Source organism: Oncorhynchus keta, chromosome 26 (assembly GCF_023373465.1).
Source record: "Oncorhynchus keta strain PuntledgeMale-10-30-2019 chromosome 26, Oket_V2, whole genome shotgun sequence".
NCBI classification, from domain to species: domain Eukaryota; kingdom Metazoa; phylum Chordata; class Actinopteri; order Salmoniformes; family Salmonidae; genus Oncorhynchus; species Oncorhynchus keta.
In genome coordinates, this window is record NC_068446.1 from 13,152,329 (window position 1) to 13,174,565 (window position 22,237).

The 22,237-nt window shown below is 45.6% G+C and overlaps 1 pseudogene; it reads left to right on the forward strand.

Annotated features, from left to right (window-relative positions):
• The window catches only part of LOC127912250 (carnitine O-palmitoyltransferase 1, liver isoform-like), a 36,080-nt pseudogene extending 24,510 nt beyond the window's left edge, over positions 1-11,570 (forward strand).
• Positions 11,571-22,237: the final 10,667 nt, after the last annotated feature.

Consider the following 22,237-nt stretch of genomic DNA (forward strand, 5'->3'; position numbering starts at 1 on the left):
TTAAAATAAAATAATTTACCTTTGAAGAACTTCGGATGTTTTCAATGAGGAGACTCGCAGTTAGATAGCAAATGTTCAGTTTTTCCTGAAAGATTATTTGTGCAGGAGAAATCGCTCCATTTTCTGCGTCATGTTTGGCTACCAAAAAACCCCGAAAAATCACTCATCAAAACGTCGAACTTTTTTCCAAATTAACTCCATAATATCGACTGAAACATGGTAAACGTTGTTTAGAATCAATCCTCAAGGTGTTTTTCACATATCTCTTCATGATATGTCGTTCGTGGAAGTCTCCTCTCTCCCCAGAATCACATGGATGAATGCGTGCAGCTTGTAGGTTACGCAGCAATTTCAACAAAGGACACCGGGCGGACACCTGGTAAATGTAGTCTCTTATGGCCAATCTTCCAATGATATGCTTACAAATACGTCACAATGATGCAGACACCTTTGGGAAACGGCAGAAAGGGCAGGCTCATTCCTGGCGCATTCACAGCCATATAAGGAGACATTGGAACACAGAGCGTCAAAAATCCTGCTCATTTCCTGTTTGAAGTTTCATCTTGGTTTCACCTGTAGCATCAGTTCTGGGGCACTCACAGATAATATCTTTGCAGTTTTGGAAACGTCAGACTGTTTTCTTTCCAAAGCTGTCAATTATATGCATAGTCGAGCATCTTTTTGTGACAAAATATGGTGCTTAAAACGGGCACGTTTTTTATCCAATAATGAAATAGCGCCCCCATAGCTTCAACAGGTTAATGTGCTTGCCAACACAAAGGTGGTCCTTCTGTAGCTCAGTTGGTAGAGCATGGCACTTGTAACGCCAGGGTAGTGGGTTCGATTCCCGGGACCACCCATACGTAGAATGTATGCACACATGACTGTAAGTCACTTTGGATAAAAGCGTCTGCTAAATGGCATATATATAGGTGTGCGATCCTCTCAACCATTTACAGGCCAGGGCTGCAGAGCATCTGCATCTATCTGGGTCTATCCAGTGGGCTGTAACACCAATGAAGCTCTGTCTTCTTGCAGACCAGCAGTCGGTGGTGATGTGGTCAACTCCTCTCATGGCCTCAGTCACCTTAATTTATTTGGAGGCTTCATCAAGCCTGGATTTCAGCCTTGATAAGATCTTTAGAGTTAGGCTGCAGATCCTGGACAAACTCTCTGAACGGTTCTACAACAGAAAATGGTTGGAGTCCGTGGAACACATACTTCACTTCAAGTCTTCAGTAATGTGCTGTGCTTGATGGTGGAGGGAGTCTTTATTTTTTTATTTTTTTTTATTTCACCTTTATTCAACCAGGTATGCAAGTTGAGAACAAGTTCTCATTTACAATTGCGACCTGGCCAAGATAAAGCAAAGCAGTTCGACACATACAACGACACAGAGTTACACATGGAGTAAAACAAACATACAGTCAATAATAAAGTATAAACAAGTATAAACAATCTATATACGATGTGAGCAAATGAGGTGAGATAAGGGAGGTAAAGGCAAAAAAGGCCATGGTGGCAAAGTAAATACAATATAGCAAGTAAAACACTGGAATGGTAGATTTGCAATGGAAGAATGTGCAAAGTAGAAATAAAAATAATGGGGTGCAAAGGAGCAAAATAAATAAATTAATTAAATACTGTAGGGAAAGAGGTAGTTGTTTGGGCTAAATTATAGGTGGGCTATGTACAGGTGCAGTAATCTGTGAGCTGCTCTGACAGTTGGTGCTTAAAGCTAGTGAGGGAGATAAGTGTTTCCAGTTTCAGAGATTTTTGTAGTTCGTTCCAGTCATTGGCAGCAGAGAACTTGAAGGAGAGGCTGCCAAAGAAAGAATTGGTTTTGGGGGTGACTAGAGAGATATACCTGCTGGAGCGTGTGCTACAGGTGGGAGATGCTATGGTGACCAGCGAGCTGAGATAAGGGGGGACTTTACCTAGCAGGGTCTTGTAGATGACATGGAGCCAGTGGGTTAGGCAACGAGTATGAAGCGAGGGCCAGCCAACGAGAGCGTACTGGTCGCAATGGTGGGTAGTATATGGGGCTTTGGTGACAAAACGGATTGCACTGTGGTAGACTGCATCCAATTTGTTGAGTAGGGTATTGGAGGCTATTTTGTAAATGACATCGCCAAAGTCGAGGATTGGTAGGATGGTCAGTTTTACAAGGGTATGTTTGGCAGCATGAGTGAAGGATGCTTTGTTGCGAAATAGGAAGCCAATTCTAGATTTAACTTTGGATTGGAGATGTTTGATATGGGTCTGGAAGGAGAGTTTACAGTCTAACCAGACACCTAAGTATTTGTAGTTGTCCACGTATTCTAAGTCAGAGCCGTCCAGAGTAGAGATGTTGGACAGGCGGGTAGGTGCAGGTAGCGATCGGTTGAAGAGTATGCATTTAGTTTTACTTGTATTTAAGAGCAATTGGAGGCCACGGAAGGAGAGTTGTATGGCATTGAAGCTTGCCTGGAGGGTTGTTAACACAGTGTCCAAAGAAGGGCCAGAAGTATACAGAATGGTGTCATCTGCGTAGAGGTGGATCAGAGACTCACCAGTAGCGAGAGTGACCTCATTTGATGTATACAGAGAAGAGAGTCGGTCCAAGAATTGTGAACCCTGTGGCACCCCCATAGAGACTGCCAGAGGTCCGGACAGCAGACCCTCCGATTTGACACACTGAACTCTATCAGAGAAGTAGTTGGTGAACCAGGCGAGGCAATCATTTGAGAAACCAAGGCTGTCGAGTCTGCCGATGAGGATGTGGTGATTGACAGAGTCGAAAGCCTTGGCCAGATCAATGAATACGGCTGCACAGTAATGTTTCTTATCGATGGCGGTTAAGATATCGTTTAGGACCTTGAGCGTGGCTGAGGTGCACTGATGACCAGCTCTGAAACCAGATTGCATAGCAGAGAAGGTATGGTGAGATTCGAAATGGTCGGTAATCTGTTTGTTGACTTGGCTTTCGAAGACCTTAGAAAGGCATGGTAGGATAGATATAGGTCTGTAGCAGTTTGGGTCATGAGTGTCCCCCCCTTTGAAGAGGGGGATGACCGCAGCTGCTTTCCAATCTTTGGGAATCTCAGACAGAGAGACACAGAGACAGAGACAGAGACAGAGACAGAGACGACAGAGAGGTTGAACAGGCTATTAATATTGGTAGGATGGTAATGTCATCTCCCGTCTGGATTACTGCAACTCGCTGTTGGCTGGGCTCCCTGCCTGTGCCATTAAACCCCTACAACTCATCCAGAACGCCGCAGCCCGTCTGGTGTTCAACCTTCCCAAGTTCTCTCACGTCACCCCGCTCCTCCGCTCTCTCCACTGGCTTCCAGTTGAAGCTCGCATCCGCTACAAGACCATGGTGCTTGCCTACGGAGCTGTGAGGGGAACGGCACCTCAGTACCTCCAGGCTCTGATCAGGCCCTACACCCAAACAAGGGCACTGCGTTCATCCACCTCTGGCCTGCTCGCCTCCCTACCACTGAGGAAGTACAGTTCCCGCTCAGCCCAGTCAAAACTGTTCGCTGCTCTGGCCCCCCAATGGTGGAACAAACTCCCTCACGACGCCAGGACAGCGGAGTCAATCACCACCTTCCGGAGACACCTGAAACCCCACCTCTTTAAGGAATACCTAGGATAGGATAAAGTAATCCTTCTCACCCCCCCCCCCTTAAAAGATTTAGATGCACTATTGTAAAGTGGCTGTTCCACTGGATGTCATAAGGTGAATGCACCAATTTGTAAGTCGCTCTGGATAAGAGCGTCTGCTAAATGACTTAAATGTAAATGTAATGTAAATGTAATAGGGGTGGCAACAATTTCGGCAGATCATTTTAGAAAGAAAGGGTCCAAATTGTCTAGACCGGCTGATTTGTAGGGGTCCAGATTTTGCAGCTCTTTCAGAACATCAGCTGAACGGATTTGGGAGAAGGAGAAATGGGGAAGGCTTGGGCGAGTTGCTGTGGGGGCTGCAGTGCTGTTGACCGGGGTAGGAGTAGCCAGGTGGAAAGCATGGCCAGCCGTAGAAAAATGCTTATTGAAATTCTCAATTATGGTGGATTTATCAGTGGTGACAGTGTTTCCTATCTTCAGTGCAGTGGGCAGCTGGGAGGAGGCGTTCTTATTCTCCATGGACTTTACAGTGTCCCAGAACTTTTTTGAGTTAATGTTGCAGGAAGCAAATTTCTGCTTGAAAAAGCTAGCCTTGGCTTTTCTAACTGCCTGTGTATAATGGTTTCTAGCTTCCCTGAACAGCTGCATATCACGGGGGCTGTTCGATGCTAATGCAGAACGCCATAGGATGTTTTTGTGTTGGTTAAGGGCAGTCAGGTCTGGGGAGAACCAAGGGCTATATCTGTTCCTGGTTCCAAATTTCTTGAATGGGGAATGTTTATTTAAGATGGTTAGGAAGGCATTTAAAAAAAATATCCAGGCATCCTCTACTGACGGGATGAGATCAATATCCTTCCAGGATACCCCGGCCAGGTCGATTAGAAAGGCCTGCTCGCTGAAGTGTTTCAGGGAGCGTTTGACAGTGATGAGTGGAGGTCGTTTGACCGCTGACCCATTACGGATGCAGGCAATGAGGCAGTGATCGCTGAGATCTTGGTTGAAGACAGCAGAGGTGTATTTAGAGGGCAAGTTGGTTAGGATGATATCTATGAGGGTGCCCGTGTTTAAGGTTTTGGGGAGGTACCTGGTAGGTTCATTGATAATTTGTGTGAGATTGAGGGCATCAAGTTTAGATTGTAGGATGGCTGGGGTGTTAAGCATGTTCCAGTTTAGGTCGCCTAGCAGCACGAGTTCTGAAGATAGATGGGGGGCAATCAGTTCACATATGGTATCGAGGGCACAGCTGTGGGCAGAGGGAGGTCTATTGCAAGCGGCAACAGTGAGAGACTTGTTTCTGGAAAGGTGCATTTTTAGAAGTAGAAGCTCAAATTGTTTGGGTGCAGACTTAGATAGTAATACAGAACTCTGCAGGCTATCTTTGCAGTAGATTGCAACACCGCCCCCTTTGGCAGTTCTATCTAAGCGGAAAACGTTATAGTTAGGCGATGGAGATTTCAGGGTTTTTGGTGGTTTTCCTAAGCCAGGATTCAGACACGGCTAAGACATCTGGGTTGGCAGTGAGTAAAACAAACTTAGGGAGTAGGCTTCTAATGTTAACATGCATGAAACATGCATGAAACCAAGGATTTTAAGGTTACAGAAGTCAACAAATGAGGCACTGCAGGACCTGGATTAACCTCCACATCACCAGAGGAACAGAGGAGAAGTAGGATAAGGGTACGGCTAAAGGCTATATGGCTATATGAACTGGCCGTCTAGCACATGTGTGTCCAGTGAGTGGTTGGACTGACTGGGGACACAGCGTTTCAGACAGTTAGCAGGCCGGCGGCTAAACAAGCTAGCAGTTAGTAGACCGGGGCAATCTAGCAGTTAGCAGGCCGGGTTAGCAAGCAAGCAGCTAGCAGGGGCTAGCAGTTAGCAGACCAGGCAGGCAAGCTAGCAGTTAGCAGACCGGGACCGGTAAGCTAGCAATTAGCAGACCGGGTTAGCAAGCAAGCAGATAGCAGGGGCTAGCAAGTTAGCCTTTGGGGGACGTCGCGATGGGGGTAAGTCTGTTTTTGCCTCTTTGTGCGGTGACATCGATAGACCAGTTGTGCAATTAGTAGGGTTCCAAGTAGCTCTAGCTGTTTAGTAGAATGGGCCTTCAGCTGTCGTCGCGCCTGAGGGGTCTGTTGGAGTCCTCGGCCAGATTATGTCGGTATTCCAGTCATAGGGGATCTGCGGGGTTCCGTGCCCAGTACCGGCTGTAGAAGGGGTCCGGATATTGTAGCCCAGGAGAATGCTTCGGTGGTAGCACAGGAGCCCTGATTGGGCTAGCTTCAAGCTAATTGGCGCTTGCTCTGGGATGGAAACGCTAGCCAGGAGTAGTCATCCGTGATTGCGGTTAGCTAGTTGTGAAGATCCAGATGAAAATCTTCAGTTTGCGGTAGGAATCCGGGGATAAAAATAATAGGTCCGTTATGCTCTGGTTAGTCACATTGTTCGAACTGGCGAGAGCTTTCCGAGCTGAAGGTTAGCTGATGACCGCTGGCAATGGTTTGCTGACTGATAGCTGGTAGTTAGCCGGCTAGCTTCAGTTGAGGGATTCCAGATCTGAAGTAAATATAAATACTTTAGAAAAAAAAGCAGACCCACGCCACATTGGGTGAGGCGGGTTACAGGACAGTATTTAGAAGTTGAGGTTTAGCAAAATATTTGAAAAGTTATGCGAAGAAAAAGACGATATATAAAACGATATATACAAGGGACACGACAGGACAAAGACGTCTGACTGCTACGCCATCTTGGATTCTGTTTTGATGGGACTGTTTTAATTTTGGCTATCAACACCAACGCAGGAGATTATTTTGCACCAATGAGTGTTAATTTCACTCTTATAGAGTGAAATTAGTTCCTGAATCAATGCTAGAAATGTTACACTGAAGAATGAACACTAGCTGTGATGCTAGTGTTGATGCTGTGTACCATCAAGATTACTCTACTTCACAACAAAGTAATCTATTGGTCTATTGTTCAAGATGACAAATTGGAATGGGAAATGGAGGAGAGAAATAAAGAAGGGGAACTGAAGAAAGTGTTAGAAAATGTCTCCCACTGTGTTTAGGGCCGTAACATTCTTACCGGTTCACACTGTCAATCTCTGCTTGTCAGCAAGGAAGATGTCATGGGACAATTTCTAGCAGAAACCCCCATGGTCCAACACACACAATCCCCCTGTGTCTTTCTCTATGTCGTGTGAACACCCATTATTTTCTTATATATCGATTTTTGGGGGGAAATATGAAGGCATACAATATACAATTTGTGGTTTAACTACAAACATATAATTTTCTAATTGGAACAAGAACCCCACCCCGCCCGCCCTCCCTCCCAACAAACAAGAAAGTGGAAAAAAAGGAGCCCCCAAAAAACAAACATATAATATGAAAATAAAGAATAAGGATAAAAAAGGATGACCAATACTCATGACACACTCATGACCAAACAAATGAGTGTGATCAAACATACAGTTGAAGTCGGAAGTTTACATACACCTTAACCAAATACATTTAAACTCAGTTTTTTCACAATTCTTGATTTATTTCAGCTTTTTCACATTCCCAGTGGGTCAGAAGTTTACATGCACTCAATTAGTATTTGGTAGCATTGCCTTTAAATGATTTAACTTGGGTCAAATGTTTCGGGTAGCCTTCCACAAGCTTCCCACAATAAATTGGGTGAATTTTGGCCCATTCCTCCTGACAGAGCTGGTGTAACTGAGTCAGGTTTGTAGGCCTCCTTGCTTGCACACACTTTTTCAGTTCTGTCCACAAATTTTCTATAGGATCTGGTGATGGCCACCCAATACCTTGACTTTGTTGTCCTTAAGCCATTTTGGCACAACTTTGGAAGTATGCTTGGGGTCATTGTCCATTTGGAAGACCCATTTGCGACCAAGCTTTAACTTTAACTGATGTCTTGAGATGTTGCTTCAATATATCCACATAATTTTCCTACCTCATGATGCTATCTAATTTTGTGAAGTGCACCAGTCCCTCCTGCAGCAAAGCACCCCCACAACATGATGCTGCCACTCCCGTGCTTCACGGTTGGGATGGTGTTCTTCGGGTTGCAAGCCTCCTCCTTTTTCCTCCAAACATAGCGATGGTCATTATGGCCGAAACAGTTCTATTTTTGTCTCAACAAACCAGAGGACATTTCTCAAAAAAGTACGATCTTTGTCCCCATGTGCAGTCTGGCTTTTTTATGTCGAATTTTGAGCAGTGGCTTCTTCCTTGTTGAGCGGCCATTCCGCTTATGTCGATATAGGACTCGTTTCACTTCCACAGTGAAACGAGTCCTATATCGACATAACCGGAATGGCCGCTCAGCAAGGAAGAAGCCACTGCTATATAGATACTTTTGTACCGGTTTCCTCCAGCATCTTCACATGGTCATTTGCTGTTGTTCTGGGATTGATTTGCCCTTTTTGCACCAAAGTACGCTCATCTTTTCCCATGGTGTTTATCCTTTTAGTCCACCAAAACCGTATGCGGGTTTGTGACTAGGGCTCAAGCTCATTAGCATAACGCACAATGCGAAAAAATATTCCTACAAATATTTAACCTCCACACATTAACAAGAAAAATATCTCAAATGAAAGATAAACAAGTTGTTTATCTACCCAGCAAGTCAGATTTCTAAAATGTTTTACGGCGAAAACATAGCACATATTTATGTCCAACCACCACTGCAGACATACCTCATTAGCATAGCCAAGTAGGAAAAAATATGCAATCAACAAACGCAGGATTAAAAGAAAAATAATTTCACTAACCTTTTGAAATCTTCATCAGATGACAGTAATATAACATGTTACACAGTACATTCATTTTTTTTCCAATAATATGCTATATATATCCATAAATCTCTGTTTACAATTACGCATCATTCAAAAAATGCTACTGCAATGTCAGGAGAAATGAAATAGCTCCGGCAGATAACGTCAGCTAACAAGGAATACACATCATAAACTTTGACTAAATATGCATGTTTTACATATGTATAGCAAGATACACTTCTTCTAAATGCAAACGCTGTGTTACATTTATTTTTAACGTTACATTTTGCGTTCACTAGGCTATAATAGGGAGTCGGCGCTCCCACATTAGCATAATGACTCCTCTATCTTGGAGTCGACAGAAACCCAAAATTAACACATAAATATTCCCTTACCTTTGCTGTTCTTCCATCAGAAGACCTGGAAGGGATTATACTCACCAAATTAGCGTTCAGTTTTCAAGTCTGCGTCTTTCGGTTCTCAAAATAGCCTCATTTCGGTCAAAATGTAGGCAAAATTAAAGTGGATGCGCACCAAAACATCGAAATTATATATTATATGTCGAGTAAACTTGTCAAACTATGTTCATAATTAAGCTTTAACATGTTATAAAGGTCTACAGCAATCTTGAGGGCGAACAGACACACACACGTCTTTTAATCGATCCTGAGGGAAAGAGAGAAAATGTGCAGAGCGCGCATAGAGGTGCACGTTTTTTTGGCGTGACCGAGACCTTTCTGCACGCTCAAAGCCTCGTGAGCACGTGATTCTCACAGTTACACGCCTCATTGGAAGCAGGCTTCTCGCTGAACACATACAGACTCTTCCCAGGGTTGTAACTGCTTGGTAAGTGCGTATACGATGACGTCAAAGTGGTGCCAAGTTTTTCCATTACAAGAGAGACTTTGGGAGAATGCATGCCCTGACACTTCTGCTTTACATAGAGACAACATTTAAACGGTTTTAGAAGCTTTGGAGTGTTTTCTATTCGATAATATTTTTTATATGCATATATTAGCAACTTTTGACAAAAATGTATCATGTTTTATATGGGTACCCAATTCCTCCAGAAGGGGCAGTAATCAGGGGTAGCCTTAAGAGGATTTATACTTGCGTACTATTGTTTGTACAGATGAAAATGGTACCTTCAAGCGTTTGGAAATTGCTCCCAAGGATGAACCAGTCTTGTGGAGGTCTACAATTATTTTCTGATGTCTTGGCTGATTTCTTTTGATTTTCCCATGTGTCAAGCAAGAGGCACTGAGTTTGAAGGTAGACCTTGAAATACATCCACAGGTACACCTCCAATTGACTCAAATGATGTCAATTAGCCTATCAGAAGCTTCTAAAGCCATTATGTAATTTTCTGGAATTCCTTCTCACGCATCATTTGTGTATTGGGAACATTGAACTGAATTAAACCTAACCGAGCACAGGGGAAAAATGGTTAAGCCATCAAATTGACTTTCAAAAACACCTATTTATTTTTGTGTCGTGGTAGTGTGTGATAGTTGCTAGATAATCAGTCAGAGTATTGTAAAACGATTGGTGATTTATATATGACATTTATATTGTCTCTCCTTTTGGTCTTCTTTTAGTGCAGCCATGTAGAGGAGGGATATGAGTGAGTATGGAAATAATATACATATTTAAATGTGGAATTTATTGCCAACTGAATTGGTAACTGAATTTCTCTCTCTCTTTCACGCAAACATTTGCTTCCACCCCTCTCTCTGCTAGGGGGGAGCAGGCGGAAGGTGAGTGGGTTGCTAAGCTGAGGTGTTAGTGTTGTCATTGTTGGGCCATACTTGGCCTTGCATGTGGAAGTCTATGACCCTGTTATTATTAGCCATTTCTCTCAGCTCCTATTGCTTTCAGCATACTGCTGACAAATGGTTTTTAAAGCCCCAATCCTCTGCCCTCTATTAGCCACACACTCTCCATCTCACTTTTCACTCTCCATCTCGCTCCATTCCTTTAATCGTCTATCTCTTTAATCATCATTCTAACGTCTCTTTCCATCCCATTGTCTCATTTGTGTATTTTTCTTCTCCACACTTGTCTTTCTTCGTTTTGTCCCAGTCTACCATATTGCCCTGATTTCGGCAGTGCCCCATGTCCCTTATCATGTCCTCTGGACTGCTCTCTGTGTTATGCACGTGAGTGAGGACCCAAAAGCGGTTTAACAAATACAGAGTCCTTTAATGTCAAAACACAGGGAAGACATAGATCCTCTTCAGATGTATATAATGGCAAAATAGACAACCCGCAGAGAGGGCGACAAATGAATCATAAAGTCCTTCTGATAATTACAGAAGAGTCCCCTTCTTAGCAGCAGAGGAGAATAGCTGGGTTAGAGTCCCCTTCTTTTAGCAGCAGAGGAGAATAGCTGGGTGAGCGGCGACAGACTGCTGGTCTCTCTGGGTAGGCGCGGGTCGTAGAGGACAGAGGTACCTGATCACACGTAGCATCAGATGAACAGGTAGATTCCGACAGGACGGGACAAGGGTGAAGCAAACAAGACGATAGTTTGGTTCTGGCATGAGAAACTCAAACGAGAATCTGACAAAGACAGAAGCAGGAACAGAGAGAGAAATAGAGACCTAATCAGAGGGAAAAAGGGAACAGGTGGGAAAAGGGTGAACGAGGTAGTTAGAGAATATGAGGAACAGCTGGGGGAAGGAGAGGAAGAGAAGGTAACCTAATACGACCAGCAGAGGGAGACGGAGTGAAGAGAAAGAACAGGAACAAGACATAATATGACAATACATGACAGTACCCCCCCACTCACCGAGCGCCTCCTGGCGCACTCGAGGAGGAAACCTGGCGGCAACGGAGGAAATCATCGATCAGCGAACGGTCCAGCACGTCCCGAGAGGGAACCCAACTCCTTTCCTCAGGACCGTACCCCTCCCAATCCACTAGGTACTGATGACCACGGCCCTGAGGACGCCTGACCAAAATCTTACGGACCCTGTAGATAGGTGCGCCCTCGACAAGGATGGGGGAGATGAGCAGGGGCGCGAAGAATGGACTTAACACAGGAGACATGGAAGACCGGGTGGACGCGACGAAGATATCGCGGGAGAAGAAGTCGCACTGCGACAGGATTAATGATCTGAGAAATACGGAACGGACCAATGAACCGGGGTCAACTTGCGAGAAGCTGTCTTAAGGGGAAGGTTTTGAGTGGAGAGCCATACTCTCTGACCGCGACAATATCTAGGACTCTTAGTTCTACGCTTATTAGCGGCTCTCACAGTCTGCGCCCTATAACGGCAAAGTGCAGACCTGACCCTCTTCCAGGTGCGCTCACAACGTTGGACAAAAGCCTGAGCGGAGGGGACGCTGGACTCGGCGAGCTGAGACGAGAACAGCGGAGGCTGGTACCCGAGGCTACTCTGAAAAGGAGATAGCCCGGTCGCAGACGAAGGAAGCGAGTTGTGGGCGTATTCTGCCCAGGGGAGCTGTTCTGACCAAGACGCAGGGTTACGAAAAGAAAGACTTCGTAAGATGCGACCAATAGTCTGATTGGCCCGTTCTGCTTGACCGTTAGACTGGGGGTGAAAGCCGGAAGAGAGACTGACGGAAGCCCCAATCAAACGGCAAAACTCCCTCCAAAATTGAGACGTGAATTGCGGACCCCTGTCCGAAACGACGTCTGACGGAAGGCCATGAATTCTGAAAACATTCTCGATGATGATTTGTGCCGTTTCCTTAGCAGAAGGGAGCTTAGCGAGTGGAATAAAATGAGCCGCCTTAGAGAACCTATCGACAACCGTAAGAATAACAGTCTTCCCCGCTGACGAAGGCAGTCCGGTGATAAAATCTAAGGCGATGTGAGACCACGGTCGAGAGGGAATGGGAAGCGGTCTGAGACGGCCGGCAGGAGGGGAGTTACCGGACTTAGTCTGCGCGCAGTCCGAACAAGCAGCCACGAAACGACGCGTGTCACGATCCCGAGTAGGCCACCAAAAACGCTGGCGAATGGAAGCAAGCGTACCCCGAACGCCGGGGTGGCCGGCTAACTTGGCAGAGTGAGCCCACTGAAGAACGGCCAGACGAGTAGGAACGGGAACGAAAAGAAGGTTCCTAGGACAAGCGCGCGGCGACAGAGTGTGAGTGAGTGCTTGCTTTACCTGCCTCTCAATTCCCCAGATGGTCAAACCGACAACACGCCCCTCAGGGAGAATCCCCTCGGGGTCGGTGGAGACTACTGACGAACTGAAGAGACGAGATAAAGCATCAGGCTTGGTGTTCTTAGAGCCCGGACGATAAGAAATTACGAACTCGAAACGAGCGAAAAACAGCGCCCAACGAGCCTGACACGCATTAAGTCGTTTGGCAGAACGGATGTACTCAAGGCTCCTATGGTCAGTCCAAACGACAAAAGGAACGGTCGCCCCCTCCAACCACTGTCGCCATTCGCCTAGGGCTAAGCGGATGGCGAGCAGTTCGCGGTTTCCCACATCATAGTTACGTTCCGACGGCGACAGGCGATGAGAAAAATACGCGCAAGGGTGGACCTTGTCGTCAGAGAGGAGCGCTGAGAAAGAATGGCTCCCACGCCCACCTCTGACGCGTCAACCTCGACAACGAACTGTCTAGAGACGTCAGGTGTAACAAGGATAGGTGCGGATGTAAAACGATTCTTGAGAAGATCAAAAGCTCCCTGGGCGGAAACGGACCACTTAAAGCACGTCTTGACAGAAGTAAGGGCTGTGAGAGGAGCTGCCACCTGACCGAAATTACGGATGAAACGACGATAGAAATTTGCGAAGCCGAGAAAGCGCTGCAGCTCGACACGTGACTTAGGAACGGGCCAATCAATGACAGCTTGGACCTTAGCGGGATCCATCTTAATTCCTTCAGCGGAAATAACAGAACCAAGAAATGTGACGGAGGAGGCATGAAAAGTGCACTTCTCAGCCTTCACATAAAGACAATTCTCGAAAAGGCGCTGGAGGACACGTCGAACGTGCTGAACATGAATCTGGAGTGACGGTGAAAAAATAAGGATATCGTCAAGGTAAACGAAAACAAAGATGTTCAGCATGTCTCTCAGGACGTCATTGACTAATGCCTGAAAGACAGCTGGAGCGTTAGCGAGGCCGAAAGGAAGAACCCGGTATTCAAAGTGCCCTAAGGGAGTGTTAAAACGCCGTTTTCCACTCGTCCCCCTCCCTGATGCGCACGAGATGGTAAGCGTTACGAAGGTCCAACTTAGTGAAAAACCTGGCTCCCTGCAGGATCTCGAAGGCTGAAGACATAAGAGGGAGCGGATAACGATTGTTAACTGTTATGTCATTCTGCCCTCGATAATCTATGCAGGGGCGCAGGGACCCGTCCTTTTTCTTAACAAAAAAAACCCCCGCTCCGGCGGGAGAGGAGGAGGGGACTACGGTACCGGCGTCGAGAGCTACAGACAAATAATCTTCGAGAGCCTTACGTTCGGGAGCCGACAGAGAGTATAGTCTACCCCGGGGGGGAGTGGTTCCCGGAAGGAGATCAATACTACAATCATACGACCGGTGCGGAGGAAGAGAGGTGGCCCTGGACCGACTGAACACCGTGCGCAGATCGTGATATTCCTCCTGCACCCCCGTCAAATCACCAGGCTCCTCCTGTGAAGAAGAGACAGAGGAAACAGGAGGGATAGCAGACATTAAACATTTCACATGACAAGAGACGTTCCAGGAGAGGATAGAATTACTAGACCAATTAATAGAAGGATTATGACAAACTAGCCAGGGATGGCCCAAAACAACAGGTTTTTACACCTGGTGAATGAAAAAATTTAAAAGAAATCGTTTCGCTATGATTACCAGAGACAGTGAGGGTTAAAGGTAGCGTTTCACGCTGAATCCTGGGGAGAGAACTACCATCCAAAGCGAACAAGGCCGTGGGCTCCCTTAACTGTCTGAGAGGAATGTCATGTTCCCGAGCCCAGGTCTCGTCCATAAAACAGCCCTCCGCCCCAGAGTCTATCAAGGCACTGCAGGAAGCTGACGAACCGGTCCAGCGTAGATGGACCGACAAGGTAGTGCAGGATCTTGAAGGAGAGACCAGAGTAGTAGCGCTCACCAGTAGCCCTCCGTTTACTGATGAGCTCTGGCTTTTACTGGACATGAAGTGACAAAATGACCAGCGGAACCGCAATAGAGACAGAGGCGGTTGGTGATTCTCCGTTCCCTCTCCTTAGTCGAGATGCGGATACCCCCCAGCTGCATAGGCTCAGCACCCGAGCCGGCGGAGGAAGATGGTAGTGATGCGGAGAGGGGGGCAACGGAGAACGCAAGCTCCTCTCCACGAGCTCGGCGACGAAGATCAACCCGTCTCTCTATGCGAATAGCGAGTTCAATCAAGGAATCCACGCTGGAAGGAACCTCCCGGGAGAGAATCTCATCCTTTACCTCTGCGCAGAGACCCTCCAGAAAACGAGCGAGCAAAGCCGGCTCGTTCCAGTCACTGGAGGCGGCAAGAGTGCGAAACTCAATAGAGTAAACTATTATGGATCGATTACCTTGACATAGGGAAGACAGGACCCTGGAAGCTTCCTCCCCAAAAACAGAACGATCAAAAACCCGTATCATCTCCTCCTTAAAGTCCTGATACTGGTTAGTACACTCAGCCCTCGCCTCCCAGATTGCCGTGCCCCACTCACGAGCCCGTCCAGTAAGGAGAGATATGACGTAGGCGATACGAGCTGTGCTCCTGGAGTAAGTGTTGGGCTGGAGAGAAAACACAATATCACACTGGGTGAGGAACGAGCGGTATTCAGTGGGCTCCCCAGAGTAACACGGCGGGTTATTGATTCTGGGCTCCGGAGATTCGGAAGCCCTGGAAGTGGCCGGTGGATCGAGGCGGAGATGGTGAATCTGTTTTGTGAGGTCGGAGACTTGGGCGGCCAGGGTCTCAACGGCATGTCGAGCAGCAGACAATTCCTGCTCGTGTCTGCCTAGCATCGCTCCCTGGATCTCGACGGCTGAGTGGAGAGGATCCGAAGTCGCTGGGTCCATTCTTGGTCAGATTCTTCTGTTATGCACGTGAGTGAGGATCCAAAAGCGGTTTAACAAATACAGAGTCCTTTAATGTCAAAACACAGGGAAGACATAGATCCTCTTCAGATGTATATAATGGCAAAATAGACAACCCGCAGAGAGGGCGACAAATGAATCATAAAGTCCTTCTGATAATTACAGAAGAGTCCCCTTCTTAGCAGCAGAGGAGAATAGCTGGGTTAGAGTCCCCTTCTTAGCAGCAGAGGAGAATAGCTGGGTGAGCGGCGACAGACTGCTGGTCTCTCTGGGTAGGCGCGGGTCGTAGAGGACAGAGGTACCTGATCACACGTAGCATCAGATGAACAGGTAGATTCCGACAGGACGGGACAAGGGTGAAGCAAACAAGACGATAGTTTGGTTCTGGCATGAGAAACTCAAACGAGAATCTGACAAAGACAGAAGCAGGAACAGAGAGAGAAATAGAGACCTAATCAGAGGGAAAAAGGGAACAGGTGGGAAAAGGGTGAACGAGGTAGTTAGAGAATATGAGGAACAGCTGGGGGAAGGAGAGGAAGAGAAGGTAACCTAATACGACCAGCAGAGGGAGACGGAGTGAAGAGAAAGAACAGGAACAAGACATAATATGACAATACATGACACCCTGACTTTTTCTCTATCCATTTGCCCCCCCCCCCCTCTCTCCAGAGGAGGCAGAGGAGGAGCAGGAGGCAGAGCCAGAGGAGGAGCCAGAAGAAGAACCGCAGGAGGAGGATGGAGGAGGTAAGACTAGTTGTCTCTCAAATGACACCCTGTATGTACAATAATACTGCACTACCTTTGGCTGTGTCTCAAACGACAATCTATATCCCCTACAACACAACACTACTTTCAACTGTCCGGGTCCCAAATCACACCCCATATCCCCTAAACACTCTACTACTTTAACTTAACAATGGCTGTCTCAAATTACACCCTATATCCTGTATAACACTACACCACTTTAGATGAGAACCATGTGCCTTTCTCCATGTTTCTTGTTGTTTTTATATAAACTCAGCATAAAAAGAAACATCCCTTTTTTAGGACCCTGTCTTTCATAGATAATTCTTCAAATCCAAATAACTTCACAGATCTTCATTGTAAAGGGTTTAAACACTGTTTCCCATGCTTGTTCAATGAACCATAAACAATTAATGAACATGCACCTGTGGAATGGTCGTTAAGACACTAACAGCTTACAGATAAATTAAGGTCACAGTTATGAAAACTTAGGACACTAAAGAGGTGTGAAAAACCCAGCAGCTTTGCAGTTCTTGACACACTCAAACCTGTGAGCCTAGCACCTACTACCATAACCCATTCAAAGGCAGTTCAATATTTTGTCTTACCCATTCACCCTCTGAATGGCACACATACACAATCCACGTCTCAATTGTCTCAAGGCTTAAAAATCCTTATTTAACCTGTATCCTCCCCTCTATCTACACTGCTTGAAGTGGATTTAACCTTTTAGGGAGTTTTATTCCTCTGCTGGTAGCATGACTACAGCTCAAGCTCATTACCATAACGCACAATGCGCAAAAATATTCCTAAAAATATTTAACCTCCACACATTAACAAGTAAAATAGCTCAAATGAAAGATAAACAAGTTGTTTATCTAGCCAGCAAGTTAGATTTCTAAAATGTTTTACGGCGAAAACATAGCACATATTTATGTCAAACCACCACCGCAGACATATCTCATTAGCATAGCCAAGTAGGAAAAAATATGCAATCAACAAACGCAGGATTAAAAAAAAAATCATTTCACTAACCTTTTGAAATCTTCATCAGATGACAGTAATATAACATGTTACACAGTACATTCATTTTTTTTCAATAATATGCTATATATATCCATAAATCTCTGTTTACAATTACGCATCGTTCAAAAAATGCTACTAAAATGTGAGGAGAAATTAAATAGCTCCGGCAGAAAACGTCAGCTAACAAGGAATACACATCATAAACTTTGACTAAATATGCATGTTTTACATATGTATAGGAAGATACACTTATTCTAAATGCAATCGCTGTGTTACATGTATTTTTAACGTTACAGGTAGAGTTCACTAGGCTAAACTAGGAGTCGGCGCTCCAAAAGTACCATTCTGGCTCCTCTACCTTGGAGTCGACAGAAACCCAAAATTAACACATAAATATTTCCTTACCTTTGCTGTTCTTCCATCAACAGAACTGGAAGGGATTAACTCACCAAACCAGCGTTTAGTTTTCAAGTCTGCGTCTTTCGGTTCTCAAAATACACGCATTTCGGTCAAAATGTAGGCAAAAATTGAAGTGGATGCGCACCAAAACGTTGAAATTATATATTATATGTCGAGTTAACTTGTCAAACTAACTTCATAATCAAGCTTTAACATGTTATAAAGGTGTACAGCAATTTTGAGAACAAACAGAAACACAGGCACCGTTCAAAGCTGAGATCACGCTGAACACGTGGAGACTGTTCCTGGCGCTGTAACTGTTTGGGAAGGGTAATTGCGATGAGGTCAAAGGTGACCCAACTTTTCAGATGAGAAGAGATAGTTTGGGAGAATGCAGATTTTGAGAGTTCTGCTTTACATAGAGACAAAATTTAAACGGTTTTAGAAGCTTTAGAGTGTTTTCTATTCGATAATATATAATATATAATTTATTTGCATTTATTAGCAACTTTTGACAAAAATGTATCATGTTTTATATGGGTACCCAAATCCTCCAGAAGGGGCAGTAAACCGTGGTATCCTGAACAGGTTTTACAAGTGACAATAAGAGATCATAGTTTTCACCTGTAATCACTTGGTCAGTCTATGTCACGGAAAGAGCAGGGGTTCCTAATGTTTTGTACACTCAGTGTATATCCTCATATGTAGAACATTTGTAATTACTTCTTGCATGTACATGTGTTAACATGTGTATAGATAATTATGAAAGCTTGAACAGTACAATTCTCAGAAAACAACATTTCCCTCTAGTAGCTGTTGGGGTCACACAGTTATAGTCAATGATGTGGCCCTCTGTGCGTGATGGGAAATGTGAGTTTTCCTAAGCTTGTCGCCACCACTGCATTAAACTTACTCTCTCTTCAATCGTTCCATTACTCTCTTCTTGCACTGTTAGAGTAATTCAATTCCTATATGTTTATCACCAAATTCAATTAATACACTCAGCCCATTTCTAAGGATTTTTAAAATACTTATTTGCATAAAATGGGCAGAGACCATTCTCAAAATCAAGCAATAGCGTTTATTCTCGAGAGTACTGAACATGATAGAATTTACAACAGGTTATAAACTGAAAATGACATCATTAGGTTTCAAACTGTCCCGTCCCTCCTCCACTCCGGAACAATGGCAATATAGTTCTCAAGCCTTCCTACATCGTCCTCCACCAGTTTAGATTTAGAGTTTCTGACCAGGCGAAGGTCTCCCTGTGTAGATAAGCATTCTAGCCAGTCTGACGATAAGTTCATTTGTTTCTACCAAGGAACAGACAGTCTTTGTTCTACTTCTTGATTATAATTACACACATTATATTCAGTACTAGGATTAAAAGAAAAGTCATTTTTATTTATTTTTTATTTCACCTTTATTTAACCAGGTAGGCTAGTTGAGAACAAGTTCTCATTTGCAACTGCGACCTGGCCAAGATAAAGCATAGCAGTGTGAACAGACAACACAGAGTTACACATGGAGTAAACAATTAGCAAGTCAATAACACAGTAGAAAAAAATGGGCAGTCTATATACAATGTGTGCAAAAGGCATGCGGAGGTAGGCGAATAATACAATTTTGCAGATTAACACTGGAGTGATAAATGATCAGATGGGCATGTACAGGTAGAGATATTGGTGTGCAAAAGAGCAGAAAAGTAAATAAATAAAAACAGTATGAAAACAGTATGGGAATGAGGTAGGTGAAAAAGGGTGAGCTATTTACCTATAGACTATGTACAGCTGCAGCGATCGGTTAGCTGCTCGGATAGCTGATGTTTGAAGTTGGTGAGGGAGATAAAAGTCTCCAACTTCAGCGATTTTTGCAATTCGTTCCAGTCACAGGCAGCAGAGTACTGGAACGAAGGCGGCCAAATGAGGTGTTGGCTTTAGGGATGATCAGTGAGATACACCTGCTGGAGCGCGTGCTACGGATGGGTGTTGCCATCGTGACCAGTGAACTGAGATAAGGCGGAGCTTTACCTAGCATGGACTTGTAAATGACCTGGAGCCAGTGGGTCTGGCGACGAATATGTAGTGAGGGCCAGCCGACTAGAGCATACAAGTCGCAGTGGTGGGTGGTATAAGGTGCTTTAGTGACAAAACGGATGGCACTGTGATAGACTGCATCCAGTTTGCTGAGTAGAGTGTTGGAAGCCATTTTGTAGATGACATCGCCGAAGTCGAGGATCGGTAGGATAGTCAGTTTTACTAGGGTAAGCTTGGCAGCGTGAGTGAAGGAGGCTTTGTTGCGGAATAGAAAGCCGACTCTGGATTTGATTTTTGATTGGAGATGTTTGATGTGAGTCTGGAAGGAGAGTTTGCAGTCTAGCCAGACACCTAGGTACTTATAGATGTCCACATATTGAAGGTTGGAACCATCCAGGGTGGTGATGCTAGTCGGGCATGCGGGTGCAGGCAGCGATCGGTTGAAAAGCATGCATTTGGTTTTACTCGCGTTTAAGAGCAGTTGGAGGCCACGGAAGGAGTGCTGTATGGCATTGAAGCTCGTTTGGAGGTTTGATAGCACAGTGTCCAATGACGGGCCGAAAGTATATAGAATGGTTTCGTCTGCGTAGAGGTGGATCAGGGAATCGCCCGCAGCAAGAGCAACATCATTGATATATACAGAGAAAAGAGTCGGCCCGAGAATTGAACCCTGTGGCACCCCCATAGAGACTGCCAGAGGACCGGACAGCATGCCCTCTGATTTGACACACTGAACTCTGTCTGCAAAGTAATTGGTGAACCAGGCAAGGCAGTCATCCGAAAAACCGAGGCTGTTGAGTCTGCCGATAAGAATTTGGTGATTGACAGAGTCGAAAGCCTTGGCGAGGTCGATGAAGACGGCTGCACAGTACTGTCTTTTATCGATGGCGGTTATGATATCATTTAGTACCTTGAGTGTGGCTGAGGTGCACCCGTGACCGGCTCGAAACCAGATTGCACAGCGGAGAAGGTACGGTGGGATTCGAGATGGTCAGTGACCTGTTTGTTGACTTGGCTTTCGAAGACCTTAGATAGGCAGGGCAGGATGGATATAGGTCTATAGCAGTTTGGGTCCAGGGTGTCTCCTCCTTTGAAGAGGGGATGACTGCGGCAGCTTTCCAATCCTTGGGGATCTCAGACGATATGAAAGAGAGGTTGAACAGGCTGGTAATAGGGGTTGCGACAATGGCGGCAGATAGTTTCAGAAATAGCGGGTCCAGATTTTCAAGCCCAGCTGATTTGTACGGGTCCAGGTTTTGCAGCTCTTTCAGAACATCTGCTATCTGGATTTGGGTAAAGGAGAACCTGGAGAGGCTTGGGTGAGGAACTACGGGGGGCGGAGCTGTTGGCCGAGGTTGGAGTAGCCAGGCGGAAGGCATGGCCAGCCGTTGAGAAGTGCTTATTGAAGTTTTCGATAATCATGGATTTATCGGTGGAGACCGTGTTTCCTAGCCTCAGTGCAGTGGGCAGCTGGGAGGAGGTGCTCTTGTTCTCCATGGACTTCACAGTGTCCCAGAACTTTTTGGAGTTGGAGCTACAGGATGCAAACTTTTGCCTGAAGAAGCTGGCCTTAGCTTTCCTGACTGACTGCGTGTATTGGTTCCTGACTTCCCTGAACAGTTGCATATCACGGGGCTATTCGATGCTATTGCAGTCCGCCACAGGATGTTTTGTGCTGGTCGAGGGCAGTCAGGTCTGGAGTGAACCAAGGGCTGTATCTGTTCTTGGTTCTGCATTTTTGAACGGAGCATGCTTATCCAAAATGGTGAGGAAGTTACTTTTAAAGAATGACCAGGCATCCTCAACTGACGGGATGAGGTCAATGTCCTTCCAGGATACACGGGCCAGGTCGATTAGAAAGGCCTGCTCACAGAAGTGTTTTAGGGAGCATTTGACAGTGATGAGGGGTGGTCGTTTGACTGCGGCTCCGTGGCGGATACAGGCGATGAGGCAGTGATCGCTGAGATCCTGGTTGAAGACAGCGGAGGTATATTTGGAGGGCCAGTTGGTCAGGATGACGTCTATGAGGGTGCCCTTGTTTACAGAGTTAGGGTTGTACCTGGTGGGTTCCTTGATGATTTGCGTGAGATTGAGGGCATCTAGCTTAGATTGTAGGACTGCCGGGGTGTTAAGCATATCCCAGTTTAGGTCACCTAACAGAACAAACTCTGAAGCTAGATGGGGGCGATCAATTCACAAATGGTGTCCAGGGCACAGCTGGGAGCTGACGGGGGTCGGTAGCAGGCGGCAACAGTGAGAGACTTGTTTCTGGAGAGAGTAATTTTCAAAATTAGTAGTTCAAACTGTTTGGGTATGGACCTGGAAAGTATGACATTACTTTGCAGGCTATCTCTGCAGTAGACTGCGACTCCGCCCCCTTTGGCAGTTCTATCTTGACGGAAGATGTTATAGTTGGGTATGGAAATCTCTGAATTTTGGTGGCCTTCCTGAGCCAGGATTCAGACACGGCAAGGACATCAGGGTTAGCAGAGTGTGCTAAAGCAGTGAGTAAAACAAACTTAGGGAGGAGGCTTCTGATGTTGACATGCATAAAACCAAGACTTTTCGATCACAGAAGTCAACAAATGAGGGTACCTGGG